Source organism: Arvicanthis niloticus, chromosome X, assembly GCF_011762505.2.
Source record: "Arvicanthis niloticus isolate mArvNil1 chromosome X, mArvNil1.pat.X, whole genome shotgun sequence".
Lineage (NCBI taxonomy): Eukaryota > Metazoa > Chordata > Mammalia > Rodentia > Muridae > Arvicanthis > Arvicanthis niloticus.
In genome coordinates this window covers 119,422,183-119,434,720 of record NC_047679.1, presented here as the reverse complement: position 1 = coordinate 119,434,720, position 12,538 = coordinate 119,422,183, and positions in this window count along the sequence as shown.

The window sequence follows — 12,538 nt, the reverse complement described above, 5'->3', positions numbered from 1 at the left end:
ATTAGCGGTCAACACAATACCCCACAAACTGTCAGGGCCATCTAATGGAGACAGTTTCTCAATTTGAGATTCTGTCTTTCAGGCATGATACAAGACAATCGCCTAAACTCAAGTTGACAACATTAAGCATTCCAACTTCATAAATGGATTAATGCTCATTATAAAAAAAAAACTAAAGTGTTTTGAATTTGGCAACATTTTCTCTTGCTGTTTTGTTGCACTGGTTCCATGAGATGACAAAAAGTGTATCCTTTGCAGGTATAAAAACCTAAACCTTGAATTCCCCAGTCTCCAATAGTGCACAATAATAATTTGTGCTGATTTTAAATCACTTAGTTTCTGGTGTTTTATTATAACACCATAGAATGCCAAAGGAAATACTTTTGGCTTAGTACCTGGGTAATTTCATGACATTTCAGTAATATAAAACCTGTGTAGTATGTATCCTACATAAAGATATTTTAGTTTATAGTATATATCCATCCTTAACTCCAAAAATGTAGAATAAGCACACAATATAAGCTTGGTATCAATATTTAATGCTGAATTGAGAATCTAAATTGAAGATGTCTACTTTCTTATTCAGAACCCTTATATGAAATCTACATCATGCTTCCTTTCCCGTCTCTAACCACAAACCTCACTTCTGTGTTTGAGTGTTGGATATTTTACTCATTTATGAGACAGAAATAACTGACAGAAGCAAGTTAAGGAAGAAAGGTTTGTTTTGGTTCACTGTGCACCTATATTGTCCAGCATGGCCGAAGAGCCTTCAAGACAGAAAATTGAAGCTGTTGCTCACATTGCATATCCAGTCAGGAGGAAGGAGATACAAGCTGGTGTTGACCTATTCTCACTAACTTCAATGGGCCCCTAGCCTATTAGATGTTGCTAGATCAATTAATCCAATTTTTAAACTCTGTCAAAGACATGGCCAGAAGTTTGTTTTTCCTGTGACTTAAAATCCCAAAAAGATGGAAAAATCACATGTCACATCACGCTTCCTCTCATCATGCTTAATCACTTGTTTCTGAAGCCAATCATAGTGTAGGACAGTTTGGGTAGCAGTAAAGTACATATACACAAACAATACCAGGGACATGTTTATGGTTGTGATGTGAATTTCCATTATTCAATGTTGGACTATAATGGTAAGAACATTGTTTTGTGATGTGATGGAATAAATTCATAAAAAATTTGTACTATATGAAAAATAAGTCACAAAATAAGCTTTAATTTTCAAACATTATACATTGTTCATTATTCCCCTCAACTAATATCCTTTTGAATATATTTGTTCCTTTTTCTCAATGTAAGTTTCACATTGAAAAGAAAATATAGCAGAATTTTGATCTGTTTTTTCTGCTAAATTTTCATACTAAATTTTCAAAAATTTAACAAGTGTATACTTTGTCTCATGGTACTCTTTTATGATCCTTATATTCTTTCCATTATATATCTATATCCATATCCATGTCCAATCTCTATCTCTCTATCTCCATCTCTATATTGTCTATATCTATCTCATCTATATCTATATATCTATATCTATCTATATATGCATATATATATAAATTTTTCTTATATAAAAATTAAACAAAATATTTTACATAATCAATATATGCTTAGGACATTTATTACTCTATTCATTGAACATTCTATTGCCACCTACCTTGTAGTTTCAATGGTTAGAGTAGGTTAATTATTCTTCAGGATAATGATCATAAGGAAACTTTTAATAGAGAAAGTCAATATTTTATAAAGAAATATGGGAAATGGTGTATGTAGAGAATGAAGGAGCACAGAGCCTGTTACTTGGTGAAAATCATCAATTCACTATTGAACTAAGTAATAAATTTTAGGTCAGTAGTCTCAGGAAGACACTGGCAAGTGAAGATAGCTCTGTAAAGAAAAGAGGTGAAAGAGTTATAGCTTGAAGGGTATTACTGTACAACAATAAAACCTTTAGATTTTCTTAAATAGGAAAATTGATTAATAATTCTTTAAAAGTTTTATCTAACTGAAAACTAGATTTGAAAGTAAGAAGATTGTGAAGGCAAGAGGCTACAACAAAAGAAACTATTCCTTGTGGAATAGTTCACACAGTAGATAATACCAACATAAATGACTTTTTTCTGATACTAATTTATAAACCATCACCATAATGATTTTGATATTCAGAAGTTAACAGATATGTTGGATGTTTAATAACTGGAGGGAGGGGAGATTTTTGGTTGCCAAAAGACTATCAAAGAGCTTTAATTTAACAAACACCTGGCATTGTAACTAAGGCTAGGGTTAAAATTCTGAGAACTAAATCTCTAGTGAATGTGTCTTTACTTGCTTATTTCTAGTATAACCATTTGGAACATTTTATTATCAACTCTAACTCTCAAGCAAAAAATACTTTATAAGCTTCAAGATGAAACAGAGCATTTTTGGCTACATGAGTGACAATGGAGTGGTTTTGGACTTATGAAAAGTGAAACTAGAGTATATTTATACTATAATGCACAAACATAGTAGCAAAATAAAAAAGAAGTAAGATTGTTTGAACTGCCTCGTTGTAGTTAACATTATAAACAAGAAGGCAGTGTGCTTTGGGTAAAACTTTATGTGGTATATGTCTTCTCATATACAATGTATCTTAGCAGAGTTGACCCCAAATGCATCCTAAACAAGCATATATAAACAAGCATATATATATATATATATATATATATATATATATATATATACACATATATATGTGTGTGTTTGTATATATATATATATACACATATATATATGTGTGTATATATAATATTTTCAAGTGGAAAGTTATTACAACAGAATATAGTAATAATAAATATAAAAGTAAGATCACAGATATATGTGAATTATTTAAGTAACATGGTAGTTAAGTTAAGCAAGTCAATTATTTAAAGATAACATTCTTCTGGATATGACATAGCAGTTGCAGTCAATTACTTATGACACTGTAATTACTTGCAAAACGTTGTGCATGGGTAAAATCTCATGAGGACCTTCTCTGATCAGTAAGTAGCTGTTGGGAAGTGAGATGGCATTTTTTCCAGTGGTGTAACTACTCATAAGTTGCACATGCTCAAGTAACTAACTTCCCACTCATGATTATACAAAAAAGCATAATTAAACATAGTAGGTCACATATACCAAAAGATAAAAATGAAGAAGCAAAATTTGGTGGGAGGAAGGGTTTCATCAGGAGATATAAGTGAATAAGAGAAGGTACTGGGAACAAAGAAAACTCAAATTCATTATATGCATATACAAAATTTCAGAAAGCTCATTTTCTGGCTCACAACTGTGTTTGAATTCCCAGAGGCCTGCCAATACCAGGAATACACATGAGACCTGTCCCCACCAATTCTTTACCTGCCAGGTCCCCTTGGGGCAAAGCCCAGCAGCAGTATGCTGCTCTCTATCCCCTTGAAGTCCACTTTTTCATCCACAGTTCTCCCTGCATTCTCAGAGGCCTGCTGGTATGGAGTGCAACCAGGTTAGACTCTTCAGTCCAATCCCATGCCAGCCTGGTCCCCTGAGGCAAACCCAGCAGCAGTAAACTCTGCCCTATCCCCTGAAGACCATTTACCAACCCACTGCTCTACTTATATTCAAAAAGGCCTGCTAGTACCTGAGACAAACAAACCCAGGTCCTTTGCTTGACTGGTTCCCTCAGGGCACAGCCAGCAGCAGTAAACGGTGCCCTGTCCACTGAACTCCATTTTATGTTCCACAATACCACCTGCATTGCCAGAGGCCTGCCAGCACCATACAAAAACACACTGCTAACAATCAGCATAAGAGTGCAGTCAACAAGAGACAAGGCAATAGAGCACCATCAGAGTCAAGATATCCTCTTAGAGGATAAACCCTGAATACTCTAGCAGAGCATGAAAATGACCTTACACACAATCCAGTGAAGACAATGGTTGCCTTTGAAGAAGAAATTAATAAATTCCTTAAAGAATACAGGCTAATACAATCAAATTGATCAAAGAAATGAATAAAGTTGTTCAAGACCTGAACATGAAAGTAGAAGCAATAAAGAAAACATGGAGGGAATCTTAGGAGGTGGAAAGCAGACACAAGCACCACTATCAGAATACAAGAGATAGATTTGAGACTCAGAGTGTAAAGATGTGATAAAACAAATCAGTACATCTGTTAATAAAAATGTTAAATCTAAAAAGACTGTAGCACCAAACATCCAGGAAATGTGAAATATTATGAAAAGACCAAACCTACAAATTTTAGGAATAGAAGTAAAAACAGATTTCCAGTCCATCATTTTGTTGACTAACCAGAACCTCTGTCATCTCTCTTAACTAAAACACTTAGTTCTGAACCTGGATTTTTTCTTGGCTTTAGAATAAATGTCAGCTGAAAAACATCCTCTCTAATCTTTTCTCTCAAAGAAACAGCTGGGATTGGCTATGAGACTATAAATCTTCAACGCTGTCAGAAATCCAGAATGACTGAGTTAACTGAAATTATAAGAAGCACACAGCATAGCTCATAAAACTTAGCCAGTTTACAGAGACCACTGAACACCTGGACACTCCCTATACTACAAAATGTTGGAGCATCTGATCTTCAGCTTTCTGGCCCAGGATCATCTGACAGACCTAGTGATGCAGAATTATTAAGGGCTGATTACTCTGGCTAGGCAGATATAATTAGTCAACTATTCCACAAGTGTGTCCTTTTCTGGAGGGTAATTTGTCTGTAGATGAAAAGAGGCAATTCTAGCCTAGTGGCTGTCTCACCACAACTGGGGTAACTCCAAAGATAGTCAGTTTCTTCTTAGACTCCAAGACAGGAAGCTGTCAGGAGCAGACAGGTCTGTAATCAAAATGAACATTAATACAGAAATGTTTGTAACATCAATTCTGTTGACTTCTGAGGTTTTGAAAACCAACTATCTATGTTAGGCAATCCGGATTGTTGTTTGTTAACTCCTCTCAGATATTTCAAAATAAAATATAGAAAACACCCTACCAATAATCTCAGAGCCATGAATTTGCTACAGGCCCTCAACTCACAGGCTAACCATCTCAAATCAGTTAAAAAAGTTAAAGAAGGACTGGGTCTAAGCCTTGTATTCCTAAATGTGTTATATAGGCACAATGCCTATGAGAGTAACAATATTAACCTCATTTTCACATCAATAAGAAGCTCGTACCAATGAAAACCTTAAATTTGAAATCAAAGTAAATTTTGTACCATTTAAGAAATTATAACTTCATCATATTAAAAATTATACATATTTCTACCAATAGATTATGGCTATGCAGTGTATCCTAGCTAATCCTCTCTGTTCCAACAAAACCACTACTTTTCCCTAGAAAGACAGACCAATATTAACCACCTCAGTCCCCAAGCCCAGGGAATAGGGACATCGACTCTTCATTAACTTCTTCAAGCTGATTATGGGCTTTGAGATATTAGAAGAGGGGCAGGGGGAAGAGTAAATTGATAAGCCTCTGATACTGTGTCTTCACTGCATCCAGCTGGAATTACAGGACATTAGAAGTTCCAGCATGTCTGCTCAGCTTGCCTGTTGAGTAGATACACTAAGGCTGTGTATTCTGCAATATACAATTCTCAAAAAATTTTAGTGACAAGATAATTTCTTGTTTGAATTCTGGAATATAGTCTTCTGGTGGCCTGCCTCTGCCATATCTAATCCATATAATTCTGGGAGTTTCTATGAGGGTGTGCTCAACCATCCTCCCATTCCTGCCTCTCTGCTCTTGAATTTCCCAACACTAGGGAATTCAAACTTTCAGGCACCAAGGCCCTTCACTTCTACTGATGCCTAATCCCTTACCCCATCCTCCCTCCTCCAATTACTATGAGGGTGTGCTCCACCATCCTCCCATTACAGCCTTCCTGCTCTGGAAATTCCCCAACACTAGGGAATCCAAACTTTCAGGCACCAAGGCCATCCATTTCTACTGATGTCTGGCAAGGCCACCCTCAACTACCTATACAGGTGGAGCCATGAGTCCCTCCCTCTGTGTTCTTGGGCTGGAGATTTTAGAATGGCTACTCCAGCTTGTTTCTTAGGACCATTTGCTTGAAAATTGTTTTCCAGCCTTTTATTCTAACGTAGAGTTTGTCTTTGTCACTGAGGTGGGTTTCCTGTATGCAGCAAAATGCTGGGTCCTGTTTAAGTATCCAGTCAATTAACCTATGTCTTTTAATTCAGGAATTGAGTCCATTGATGTTAAGAGTTATTAAGGAACAGTGATTATTGATTCTTGTTATTTTTGTTATTAGAGGTGAAATTATCTTTGTGTGTCTATCTTCTTTTGGATTTGTTGGAAGAGGATTACTTTCTTGTTCTTTCTAGGGTATAATTTTTCTTCTTGCATTGTAGCTTTCCCATTATTATCCTTTGTAATGTTGGGTTTGTGGAAAGGTGTTGTGTAAATTTGGTTTTATTGTGGACTATCTTGGTTTCCCCATCTATGGTAATTGAGAGTTTTGCTCAGCATAGTAGCTTGGGCTGGCATTTGTGTTCTTTACTTGCTTATTTCTAGTATAACCATTTGGAACATTTTATTATCAACTCTAACTCTCAAGCAAAAAATACTTTATAAGCTTCAAGATGAAACAGAGCATTTTTGGCTACATGAGTGACAATGGAATGGTTTTGGACTTATGAAAAGTGAAACTAGAGTATATTTATACTATAATGCACAAACATAGAAGCAAAATAAAAAAGAAGTAAGATTGTTTGAACTGCCTCATTGTAGTTAACATTATAAACAAGAAGGCAGTGTGCTTTGGGTAAAACTTTATGTGGTATATGTCTTCTCATATACAATGTATCTTAGCAGAGTTAACCTGGTTGCACTCCATACCAGCAGGCCTCTGAGAATGCAGGGAGAACTGTGGATGAAAAAGTGGACTTCAAGGGGATAGAGAGCAGCATACTGCTGCTGGGCTTTGCCCCAAGGGGACCTGGCAGGTAAAGAATTGGTGGGGACAGGTCTCATGTGTATTCCTGGTATTGGCAGGCCTCTGGGAATTCAAACACAGTTGTGAGCCAGAAAATGAGCTTTCTGAAATTTTGTATATGCATATAATGAATTTGAGTTTTCTTTGTTCCCAGTACCTTCTCTTATTCACTTATATCTCCTGATGAAACCCTTCCTCCCACCAAATTTTGCTTCTTCATTTTTATCTTTTGGTATACGTGACCTACTATGTTTAATTATGCTTTTTTGCATAATCATGAGTGGGAAGTTAGTTACTTGAGCATGTGCAACTTATGAGTAGTTACACCACTGGAAAAAATGCCATCTCACTTCCCAACAGCTACTTACTGATCAGAGAAGGTCCTCATGAGATTTTACCCATGCACAACGTTTTGCAAGTAATTACAGTGTCATAAGTAATTGACTGCAACTGCTATGTCATATTAATATTCTTGGTTGTATCAGAACTGTGTTGGGTGTGTGTTACTACTGGGGTTAGATCTGGGGCCCAAGATCCGCTCAGTGCTCAGGCACAGACCAGAAGGAACCAGTGCTCCAGGCCAGGAGTGACTTCCTGTGTTCTAGTGGGTCCCAGTTACTTCTTTTTTGGGGTGGGTGTTGCTGTCTCCTTACCTAAAATACTGCCCGGGTTAGAGCTCCTCAGAGACCTGCTTCCTCTGGGTTCTGTGATATTGGGGCAGAGCTGCTTGCCTGGGATCTGCCCAATGTTCTGGCTCAGACTGGAAAGAGGCATTCATATTTGTAAAAGAAACATTAATGAAGACTAAATCATACCTCAATACCCACAAATTAATATTGAGAGAGTTAAACAGCCCACTCTCACCAATGGACATGTAATTGAGCCAAAAAAAAAATAATGAAACTGATATTTACAGAATATTTGACCCAAACATAAAAACATATATATTCTTCTCAGCATCTCCTGGAACCTTCTCCAAAACTGACCATATCTTGGGTCACAAAGCAAGCATAAACAGATACGAAAGAAAGAAAGAAAGAAAGAAAGAAAGAAAGAAAGAAAGAAAGAAAGAAAGAAAGAAAGAAAGAAAGAGAAAGAGAGAGAAAGAAAGAAAGAAAGAGAGAGAGAGAGAAAGAAAGAAAGAAAGAAAGAAAGAAAGAAAGAAAGAAAGAATCTGTGTATCTAATCAGATCAATATGGATTTAAGCTGGATTTCAGAAACAATAGAAGTTTACAGACTTATGGAAACTGAACAACTCAGTGACCACTGGGACAAAGAAGAAATTAATTAATTAATTAATTAAAAACTTTTTGAATTCAATGAAAATGAAGGCAAAACATACCAAAACTTATGGGACTCAATGAAAACAGTGCTAAGATGAAATTTATAGCACTAAGTGCCTTTGTAAAGAAATTGAAGAATTCTCATGCTATCAACTTTACAGCACACCTGAAAGCTCTAGTACAAAAAGAAGCAACCACACCCAAGAAGAGTAGACACCAAAACATGATCAAACAGTGCTGAAATCAATAAGTTAGAAACAAAGAGATTAATTCAAAGAATCAAAGAAAGCATCAGCTGGCTCTTTAAGAAAATCAAGAAGATAGACAAACTCTTAGCCAATCTATCTAAAAGGCCAAGATAGACAGACTATTCAAATTTTAAAAATCAGAAATGAAAATGTAGACATAATAATGGGATGCCTAGGAAATCCAAATAATCTGTAGGTCATATTTCAAAAAACTGTATGCCACAAAATTGGAAAATATAAATGAAGTGAACAATTTCCTAGATAGATACCACTTAAAGTTAAATTAAGATCATTTACACAATTTAAATAGACCTGTAACCACTAAGAAAATAGAAGCGGTCAACTGAACGTTTCCCCACCAAAAAAAATCCCAGGACTTGATAGTTTTAGTGCAGAATTCTACCAGACTTTCAAAGAAGAGCTAATGTAAATACTCCTCAAATTCTTCCATAAATTGAAAACAGAAGGAACACTGTTAAACTCATTTTATGAGGCTATAGTCACCCTAATACCTAAACCAAAAGAAGACTCAACAATGAAAGAGATTTTCAGACCAATTTCCAGTATGAAAATTGATTTTAAAATACTCCAAGTATTTTTCTCCTAATAACATAGAGATTAGATATCTGACCAGCTTTTGTGCCATTTAATGCTTGTCATAAATAAGAAAAGTTGAGTGTCTTTTATCTAAAAACTAAATGATCAATGGTGGGGTAAAACCCTAGATTAGGATTAAAATATTCTACAACTCAGAAACCAAATTCAAGAAAACATCAAAAATATTATCCAACATTATCAAGTAGGCTTCATCCCATGGATACAGGGAAGGTTCAGCATATAAAAATCCATCACTATAATCCTCCATATAAAATCTGAGAAAAAAAACCACATGATCATTTTTCTACATACTGAGAAATCCAAAACTCCTTCATGGTAAATGTCTTAGAGAGATCAAGGATATAAGGAACATACCTAAACACAATAAAGGCAATATAAATTAAGCTAATTGCCAACATCAAATTAAGTTGAGAGAAACTTAAAGCAATTTCACTAAAATCAGGAATAAGACAATTCTGCCAAATGTCTCAGTACATATTCAATATATTATTGGAAATTTTAGCTAGAACAATAAGATGACTAAAGGAGATCAGGGGATACAAATTGGAAATGAAGAAGTCAAAGTATCACTATTCCCAGATGACATGATAGTATATATAAGTGACCCCAAAAAGTATATCAGAGAACTTCTACAGTTGATAAATGCCTTCAGCAAAGTGGTTGAATACAAATCTAACTCAAAGAAATCTGTAGTCTTCTTTTATACAATGATAAATTGGCAAAGAAAGAAATTAAGGAAACAACACATTTCACAATAGCTACAAATAAAATAAAATAATCATAAATCTAATGATGCAAAGGAAAGACTTGTATGAAAAGAATACAAAGTCTTTGAAGAAATAAATTGAAGAAAATATCAGAAGATGAAAAGATCTCCAATGATCATGGATTGATAGGATTAACATAGCTAAAACTGCCATCTTACCAAAATATTCAATATAATTTCCATCAAAATTATAATACAATTCTGTATAGAACTTGAAAGAATAATAGTCAGCTTCATATGGAAAAAAACCAGGATGACTGCAACAATCTTATACAATAAACATCCTTCTGGGACTACAATGATCTTTGATCTCAAACTGTAATACAGAATAATAGTAATAAAATCCACGGGGTGTTGGCATAAAAACAAAGAAGATGATCAATGGAATTAAGTGGAAGACACAGAAAAAAATAACAGAAATAAACAGCTACAGACAGTAGATTTTTGACAAGAAAAAGCATACAATGGAAAAAGAAAGCATTTTCAACAAATGGTGCTTGCCCAACTGTATGTCTGAATGAAGAAGAATGCAAATAGATCTACATCCATTCACAAAACTCAACTTCAAATAAATAAGAAAGCTCAAGGTAAATCCAGATACACTAAATCTGATAGAAGAGAAAATGGGGAATAACCTTGAATACATTGGCATAGGAAACAACTTCCTTTACAGAACACCGACTCAGGCACTAAGATCAACAGTTAATAAATGGGAGATCATGAAACTGAAAAGCTTCTGTAAGAAAAAAGATACTCTCAAATGGACAAAGGTGCAGCTGATAGATTGGGAAAAACCTCAACCTACTCTACATCTGACAGAGGGCTGATGTACAAAATATATAAATGAACTCAAGAAATTAAACATCAACAAACCAAATATCCCAATTAAAAATGGTCTAAACCAAGAACTCTCAACAAAGGACTCTGATGTCTGAGAGGCAATTAAAGAGATGCTCAACAGCTTTAGTCATCAGGAAATTGCAAATCACAATGACTGTGATGTTACATCTTACATTTGTCAGAATTTCTTAAGAAAAAAAAAATTAAGCCATAGCTCATGTGGCAAGAATGTGGAGTATCGGGAACACTCCTACATTACTAGTGGGAATATGCACTTGTAGAACTACTTGAAAATCAATTTGGTGGTTTCTCAGAAAATTGGCAGTAGTTATCACCTCATGATCCAGCTATACCATTCCTGGTAATATTGTTCCACCATTTCTCAAGGACACTTGCTCAACTATGTTCTTATCAACTTTATTTGTAAGAGCCAGAAATTGGAGACAATGTAGACTATAAAGAATGTTTAAAAAATGTGGCAATATGCATAATAGAATATTGCTCAACTATTAAATACAATGGCATTATGAAATTTGCAGGTAAATATATGGAACAAAAAAAGATCATACTAAGTGAGGTAACCCAAACCTAGAAAGACATGTAATGTATGTACTCACTAATTGTGGGGAGCCAACAGAAGGTGGCTATCATCCTTGTAGCCATCTTGAGCCATATACCCTGAAAAGAGACTTGATTGCATTAGCCTACAACAGCTGAGCACACTCTGATAACATCTTGTCTTAGATACCCAGGATCTTCCCTTGGGTGCATGAGACTTAAAGGTGTGTGACTTAAGGGCGTGACTTAGAGATCAGATTTAGAGACAAGACCTAAGGGCATGATTAAAGGCATGACTTAGAGGCGTGGCTTAGAAGTGAGACATATAAAAGGCGAGAGGCAGACAGAAAAAAATCAGTAGACATTAGACACTCGGAGGAGTACAACTTGAAGAAGAACTTAGAAGTTGGAATTAGGCATTAGGACAGTACAACTTGGAACTAGGAATTAGGATAGAGAATACAACTCAGTACAACTTGGAGTCAGGAATTAGGCACTGAGGAAGAAGACACTTGGACTAGAGAACTCGGAAGAACTTGGAATTAGACATTAGCCACTTAGCACTTGGAAGAAGAAACTTAGAACTTGGAGGCACTAGGGACTAGGAACTAGGGACTAGGAACTCAAGACTTGGGACTTGGAGAGAAGAAGAGAGACTGAAGAATAAACGGGATTGAAACACACTCTGTCTGGTCTCTATTCTTCGAGTCCATCCTCACTCTCTCTCTTGCTGAACCCCGACCCATGGACTGGAGCAACTTGGGGCAGTGCGGGCTAACAAGTTAGCCCCCAAGGCTTTTGGCAGTGCTGGTTCCAACACTGACAGAACAGTCTGAGACACTCGGGCCCCCAAACATGGGTCAGCTCAGGCCACAACAACTAATAAGTGGATATTAGCCATAAAGTACAATATAACAATGCTACAATCCACAGACCCAAAGAAGCTATATAACAAGGAGACCCCAGGGGAGTATGTTTGAATCTCAATTGGACGGGTAAATAAAAGACATGAATAGTGGAAGGGAGGAAACCTCCTTGTAGGGGAACAGAATAGATCAAATGTCAGGAGAACAGAGGAAGATAGAACTGAATTTGGTGGTGGGGTAATCTCTGGGATAAGCTTAAAACCTAAGAAAATGGAAGCTCTTGAGTATCTAGGAGGCTGACCTTAGCTAAGACACCTAGCATTGAAGATATGAAGCCCTAAATGTCCACCACCTATAACAGGCAAGAC